This window comes from Leuciscus leuciscus, assembly GCF_965113295.1.
Source record: "Leuciscus leuciscus genome assembly, chromosome: 23".
NCBI classification, from domain to species: domain Eukaryota; kingdom Metazoa; phylum Chordata; class Actinopteri; order Cypriniformes; family Leuciscidae; genus Leuciscus; species Leuciscus leuciscus.
The window spans coordinates 8,940,456-8,946,882 of record NC_138747.1 but is presented as its reverse complement, the minus strand read 5'-3'; the positions used below and the strand labels follow the sequence as shown (position 1 = coordinate 8,946,882).

At 39.1% G+C, this 6,427-nt stretch overlaps 1 protein-coding gene across 1 annotated transcript in view; it reads left to right on the top strand.

Moving 5' to 3' along the window:
- The first annotated feature begins 1,166 nt into the window (after nucleotides 1-1,166).
- The window catches only part of sipa1l2 (signal-induced proliferation-associated 1 like 2), a 63,207-nt gene continuing 57,946 nt past the window's right edge, over nucleotides 1,167-6,427 (top strand). The window contains exon 1 of the mRNA XM_082155418.1: nucleotides 1,167-1,324. The gene's annotated coding sequence lies outside the window, so the exon portion shown is untranslated. The remainder of the gene's footprint in view (nucleotides 1,325-6,427) is intronic.

The window sequence follows — 6,427 nt, the reverse complement described above, 5'->3', positions numbered from 1 at the left end:
GCTGATTGCTTCAAGCCAATGTAAAGAAAACATGTAATACATTTCGATCACTGTAAAAGCACTTTACAGTCCTGGAAACACAACCCTTGTCAAGCTACATGTATAAGATGACACACATATCACAGGGTAGCTCCCATAAGATCTAAAAATAACTTGACATTTTACTAGAGCGTGTAAGGTTATTCATAACAATAATATGAGGCTTACATTATTAAAATTCAATTTATGACAAATTAGCCCCCTCTTGCATGCATTAGCCTACAAAAGCTGTTCATGTTTGATTCAGTTAAATTGTGAAAAATTTGGGAGTATCTTTTTAGGTATGCTGCCAGTTAAATTGAAGGAAATTCATCATAGACAGGTTTGTGTGTATTGTGAAATTGAGTTACTACACAATCTGTTGATGTCATAATCGAAAAAGAAAATGTAACAATCTCAGTATACGAAACACCAGGCTTTACATTAATTGTTAATTTTTTTTAGTAAATACTGTAGTATTTAATAATGAATAGCACAAAATCCATTCTGTCTATATCCACTGTGTTCACATCCATTCCACTGTTGCAAAATGTTGCTTGAAGGCAAAAAAAATAAAACACATTTAAGCAAATCCTCATTAAAATTATTTATAACACTAAATGTGATTTTGAAGGGTGAAAAAAAGCTTGAAGGGGAAAAATGTCTCCCCCACAACAGAAAAGTTTTTAAAATGACCACCAGGATGTAGTGTGACCAAGTCAAAGCATTTTGCTTGTTTATTCAACGTCAACCCCTCACTATTAATTGCCACCTAGAAAGCACAATGTGCTTGTAAATATAGGCTATGGGTATATTACCCTGAGGCAATTTCATGGATTAAATGATTGTTTGCTTACAAATGCATACATTAAAATGTAATTAAAAAATTGGACGTTTATAGAACTTTATTTATCATCCCTAAAAAACATTATTTAACAGGCTTATTTACATGGTAGATATAATTTACTCAACATGAGACTACATAAATGAGTCTCAAAACATCGTTCCAAACAGCCCCTTTAAAGTCATAGGGCGAGATTGACAGGCCAGATAGCAAATTATAATCCTCTTTGAAAGGAGGAGGAGTTCATTGTCCACCACGGCGAATCAGCGCGTAGAAGAGGCGGGCTTTGTGCCGGTGGGGCTGTCAGTCAGCGGCTCGCTGTTGTCCTGAGATCTGTTGAGTTGTTGCGCTTCTATTGTGGAAGGCGCGTCTCTTTGGGAAATAACGCGTGTATTGACACAAGGAATCGTTCGTTGAATAATTTTCCACATACAATGGGATTGCCGTCTCGTCCTTGGCGAGGTAAGATGACTAACAATTGAATCTGTCTCTTGTATTTGAACTTGTTCCGAAAGAAACTTTTTCTTATAGGTGAACTCCACGGAGTGGGTTTTGTCCATCCACCCGGCTCCACAGCGCGTGTGTGTTTTTGGTTTTAACAATAGATGCTTTTAGGAAAGCAGCGGGAAATATTTAGCTTTGTTTTAGATAAGGACAATTCATTTGTGTTTATATGTGCCGTTGCTGATGCCAGCGGGCAGTTTCGTAGCATTATTCAGTGTTTGGGATAGCCTGGGGAATAATAACAAAACATCCTACAACACATTTGTTTGCACTCCAGCTGTTGTATATCTGCGATTTGCGTAAAAAAAGTTTAATATGTATCCGTTTTGTCGTTGTATTTTCACTTTAAAACTTGTTAGGCTATATCGTTAGTTCATCCAACATTTTAATTGTCATCATTTAGGCCAACGTTACCCAATTAATTTTCTTTCAAACCCTTTTGACATTCTTCAGTGAAACAAAAGTAGCCTAATCCACACGAGTCGTTATATATATTCCAAGTCTTGTGACGCCATGTGATAGCTTTGTGTGAGGAAGAACAGGGAACAGGCCGAAATTTAAGTCGCTATCCACTCTCCATTCACTTCAGTTAAACGCTGCTACGGTATTGTTCAGAGTCGGATTTGTCTGATTCGTGAACAAATCATTCCGCGCGTCCGAATATGCGTACTTCCCTAGGCTACTATAAAGTAAGCAGAAAGCTGTATACAAATCAGTAGGATGGAAGAATACTCAGTTTCATGAAACAGTAAGCGAACTGTCTTTGGTTCAAAATGTGGAACTAGCCATCACTTTGTTATCCCATAAGACGAGCCTTTAGATTCAAAGAGTTGAAAAATTTAAAATTCAAACATGAGGAATGTTAGTATGGGATTGGATTTATAGCCTATTGAACACTTGCTCACAATTCAGATTACTTGAAATTTCTGCAATCTGCAAATTAAAAAATAAACATATTTAAACGAATCATTCACAAATTGGATATGGCTTTCACCCACAAACTCGCCAAGAAGTTCTAGTGCAGATCTACCAAATCTTCAGTGAATAATGACTTTTAGAATAATGATTTAGTTTTTGGCTTGCACAAAGGTATCGTAGGGCTTCTAACGGCTTGGAAAACAGCGCACAACTAATGCAGACTATTTTTATGTTAATTTTATGGTGATTTTGTGCTCTTTATAAAGGCTGTCATTGATTGTCATTATGGAAAACACATTCTTCAAAATATCTCCTTTTGATGCCCATAGAAGAAAGTAAGTCGAGTTTGGAATGAGATGAGGCTTGATCTTTTTTGTGAGAACTATTGTTTCAAAGCCTCACAGTCTCAAAGATCTTTTATAATTTTTGCAAAATGTCTACTACTGATCATATAGGTACATTTTCACTTTGAAACAAATTTTTGATTATCTTAAATCTAATAGCGTTAATGCTCATTCTGTCACTGGTCTTCATACTATAAGAGAGATCATCCGAAAGTACTCATTATTCAATGGTGTTGAAAGCCCTGCAACGGTCTGAAATGGATTAGTCTCGCTTAATTTGTAACGCTTTAAAGAGAAATTTTTTTTTTTTTTTTGGTTCCTTCAGCAGTAACCTTGGCAGCCAGCTGTTGCTCCGAACATCTTGGCAGTCTACCCAGTAAATCTGCGGTTTTATTCTCTCTCCTGGGTTTGGAGTTTTTGATGCCCAAATTGGACCGGGGTTTTTGTGCTTTGCAGGCTGAAACCCTTTGTAGCTCCGCTGTCTTTGTTTTAGGTGCATCCATTATTCAAATTCAGACAAATACTTTGTTCTCATCTGTTAGAAACTGAGTGGCATGTAAATGAAATGTCTTCATCAAATGGAGACTACAGATATCCCGCCCAAATGTCTTGTTGCATGTCAAATGAGGTGCAGATGGCTGTGAATGCTCATCTCATAAGCTGCCATATATTTTATTGTTAAATTAATTATCAAAACTCCAATGTAATTATGTTCAGCCTAGCTAATTTTGTCAGAAACGCTTCTCTTGAGAGCAGGGCTTGGAGCCAACCAAGAAACACATCTGCGTCCTTTTGGTTTCAGCTATAAGAATGTTGTGCTGTTTCTGTGAAATGTTCATATTCTCACTTAAATGGTGATATACTGCTGAATGAATAGTCATGCTGCTTTGTGTGGTTATTTGAAACCCCCTCAGGGTGGATTAGAAGTCAAACACCCCGAATGTCTGACAGCAGGGAACCCGTCAAAAACACTTTCTGCGTGCTCAGAGAGTTCAAATCAATGGGCTTTGTGTCGCTACCCCTGACAGAAAACAGGCCTGAGGGCGATTTGTTTGTGTTAGCGGATTAATTTCCCCTCTCTCGGTGTCATGGCGAGCACCTGTCAGCACTGAGGGGCTCTTCATGTGAACCCTGTGGGACTTTTTCGGCTTTCTCGACATAGTGCGGTCAGGCTAATTAAGTGTGCAGTCTTTTCTTCAACTCTCTGGTCTCGTCCCTCGGGCCTTTGACCAACCTCAAGATCTTAGAGAAGGATCAGCAGATGTTTTTCAAATGGTTTTGTGTTAAATGCGATTTAGGGAAATTATAGCTATTAGATGCAGCTGAGTTTGAGCTTGCCCTTGATTGACTGTTGATTGAGTTATCTAATTCTTGTGAGACCCCTTTGACCCTAGCAAGCAAATCAGAAGACTCCTCCCCTTTTTCATTGTTCATAGACGACTGTCCAGTGTGGGTGGTTGTGTATGTTTGTGTGTCTGGCTCCATGGGAAAACTCCTCAGTATTAGTTGTTTCCTCCGTGCATTTCTGGTTCCCAAGGGATGGTAAACAATCAGAGCATATTTGAGCGCCCAGATCCTGCATGGTGGGGCAGATTATGTGCATAGTTTGCATAATTCACAGATAATGGAAAGGAAATAAGTACGGATGTGTTTCAAGTTTACCAAATCAAGGTCAGGAGTTGAGAACACCTCAGGGAACAAGATCCAAATGGCTTAATTTGAAGACTAAACAGCCCCTGCCCTAAGTGTGACCTCTTTCTGGAAGAGTTTGTCTTTTGCCTCTCTCAGAAAGGAAGTATTTTATTATCTCGAGACTCAGATCGGATGCTCTAGTTCCTAATCTGTTTGCCTGTCTGTAAACTCCCAAAATAGTGACTCGCATCTATGCAAGACCCTGTTTGTTCATTGATTGTTTTTGTAAGATTATGTTCTCCGAAGGAAAAAAATGATTGGGTAGCCTACATAAGCTGAAGACCATGAAAAGCATTTGAAATGTCGGCTGGCAGTGAAATCTGTTCTCTTGAAGTGGCATCTCAGAAGATTATTACAAAGGATACATTGTTAATTTGCTGGTAGTAATGTACTGAGGGAATTTTTTTTTTTTTTTTTTTACCAATGGATAGCATCGGGAGAATTCATGGACACAGACAGGGATTAGCTATGGCCATCTGTTGCCCGAGGAATCAATAGCCAGACCTTTCTCAGCTTCCCTGCATGGGCACAGGAAAGGATCACTGCACCACTCCATCAACGGTACTTCAGTTTGGCCGAAAGTGACCTTGGATACTCCATTTTTAATGTGCACCTTTGTGAGCAAGAGAGTGACGTCTTAAATGGGACCACCAACTCCCACCTTCCATCCACCATCCCATACATAGCCCGCAATCCTCTTGTTAAGATGAACAATATAATTGGTTTAATATAGCCGGCTGTATTCAGCAGCGGTTTCCAACTGCTAATGTCAATTTTAAAACTTTCCAAATGTACCAAGGCGACCATTTTTGTGTAGATAAAGCTTTGTCAACTTTTTCTGACGTATATAGTTTTACTTTTCTTGTCCCAATGGATGCTTTTGTTGCAAGAAAAGGTTTCCTTTTAGTCGGCCATTGAGTTCACAGCTATTTTCTTCCTCCTCCCATTCTCTTTCATGGCTCTTTTTGAAGGTGGAGACACAATGGAGTGTCTTCCTATGATGCTTCCACAGCCTGGAGGTTTGGGGATTCGGTTTTCAGGTCGATATAGAGTAAACCATTTCATCCTTATTGTGCTAGACAACCCTAAAGAGCTGATGCCAACTCAGACTTCCCTTCTCACTTCTGCTTGAGTGACTTTCTTGACATTCCTGGCAGAATCACCTGGCCTTAGCACCCTGGGATTCTGAATCCAAGACATTGTGTGGCTAATAGCAAGAAAAACAAGCTCATGATCATTGGTTTGTTTCGCTTCTGTTGTTTCATTTCAGGGTTTGCTATGAAGCATAGATGTGTCATCTTAGAACTTAAAGGTCAGGCTATAGGTGTTGTATTGCAGTCATGTGACTTTAGCGGAACTGTTTAAAATCACTGACATGGAGACCGAGGGAACAGCCTGCGATACGAGTGCTGGCAATTTGAAGGAAGGCCAAGGCTTGTACTGGAAACCTTAATGGTTCTGTAATTATATTACCGAATTACTTCTGCTTCATTTTACATCTATATATTGCTCTTCATTGTTCTATCTGCCTAATCTAACAGTCTCTCCATCTTAAAGGGATAGGTTGAGTACTCAAACTCATGTCATTATAAACCGCTATGACTTTCTTCTGTGGAACACTGAACAACACATGTTGTTTTGGACCCTATTAACTTTCATTGTGTAGACCAAAACATTCTTCAAAATACCTTCTTTTGTCTTTCATAAAAGAAAGAAAATCATGCAGATTTGTTATGATATGAGGGTGAGTAAATAATTTATATTTTTGCAAGCCAAGTGTTCCTTTATATTTTATCGGCTGCTTTATATTTAACATCTTTAGGCTATATCATATTTAATAACTTGCAGCCCCAGCCACATAATAACCCATCCATCTTGGAACGTTCCCTCTTTTTTGCCTAATGCAAAGGCCCATGGGAAAGAGAGCAAGGCTGCTGGCAAACCCTATCAGATGCACAGAGCCATCTGCCTCTACACCTGACACTGTAACACTCACTTCCATTCATCCAGTTGGGTCTCAACCCCACCAAATGCCTTTTCCTGATTTACAATAGTTTAATGTCAAACCCTTTCACTCAGGCTTGTACGTTTCCGCTATCCTTTTGGG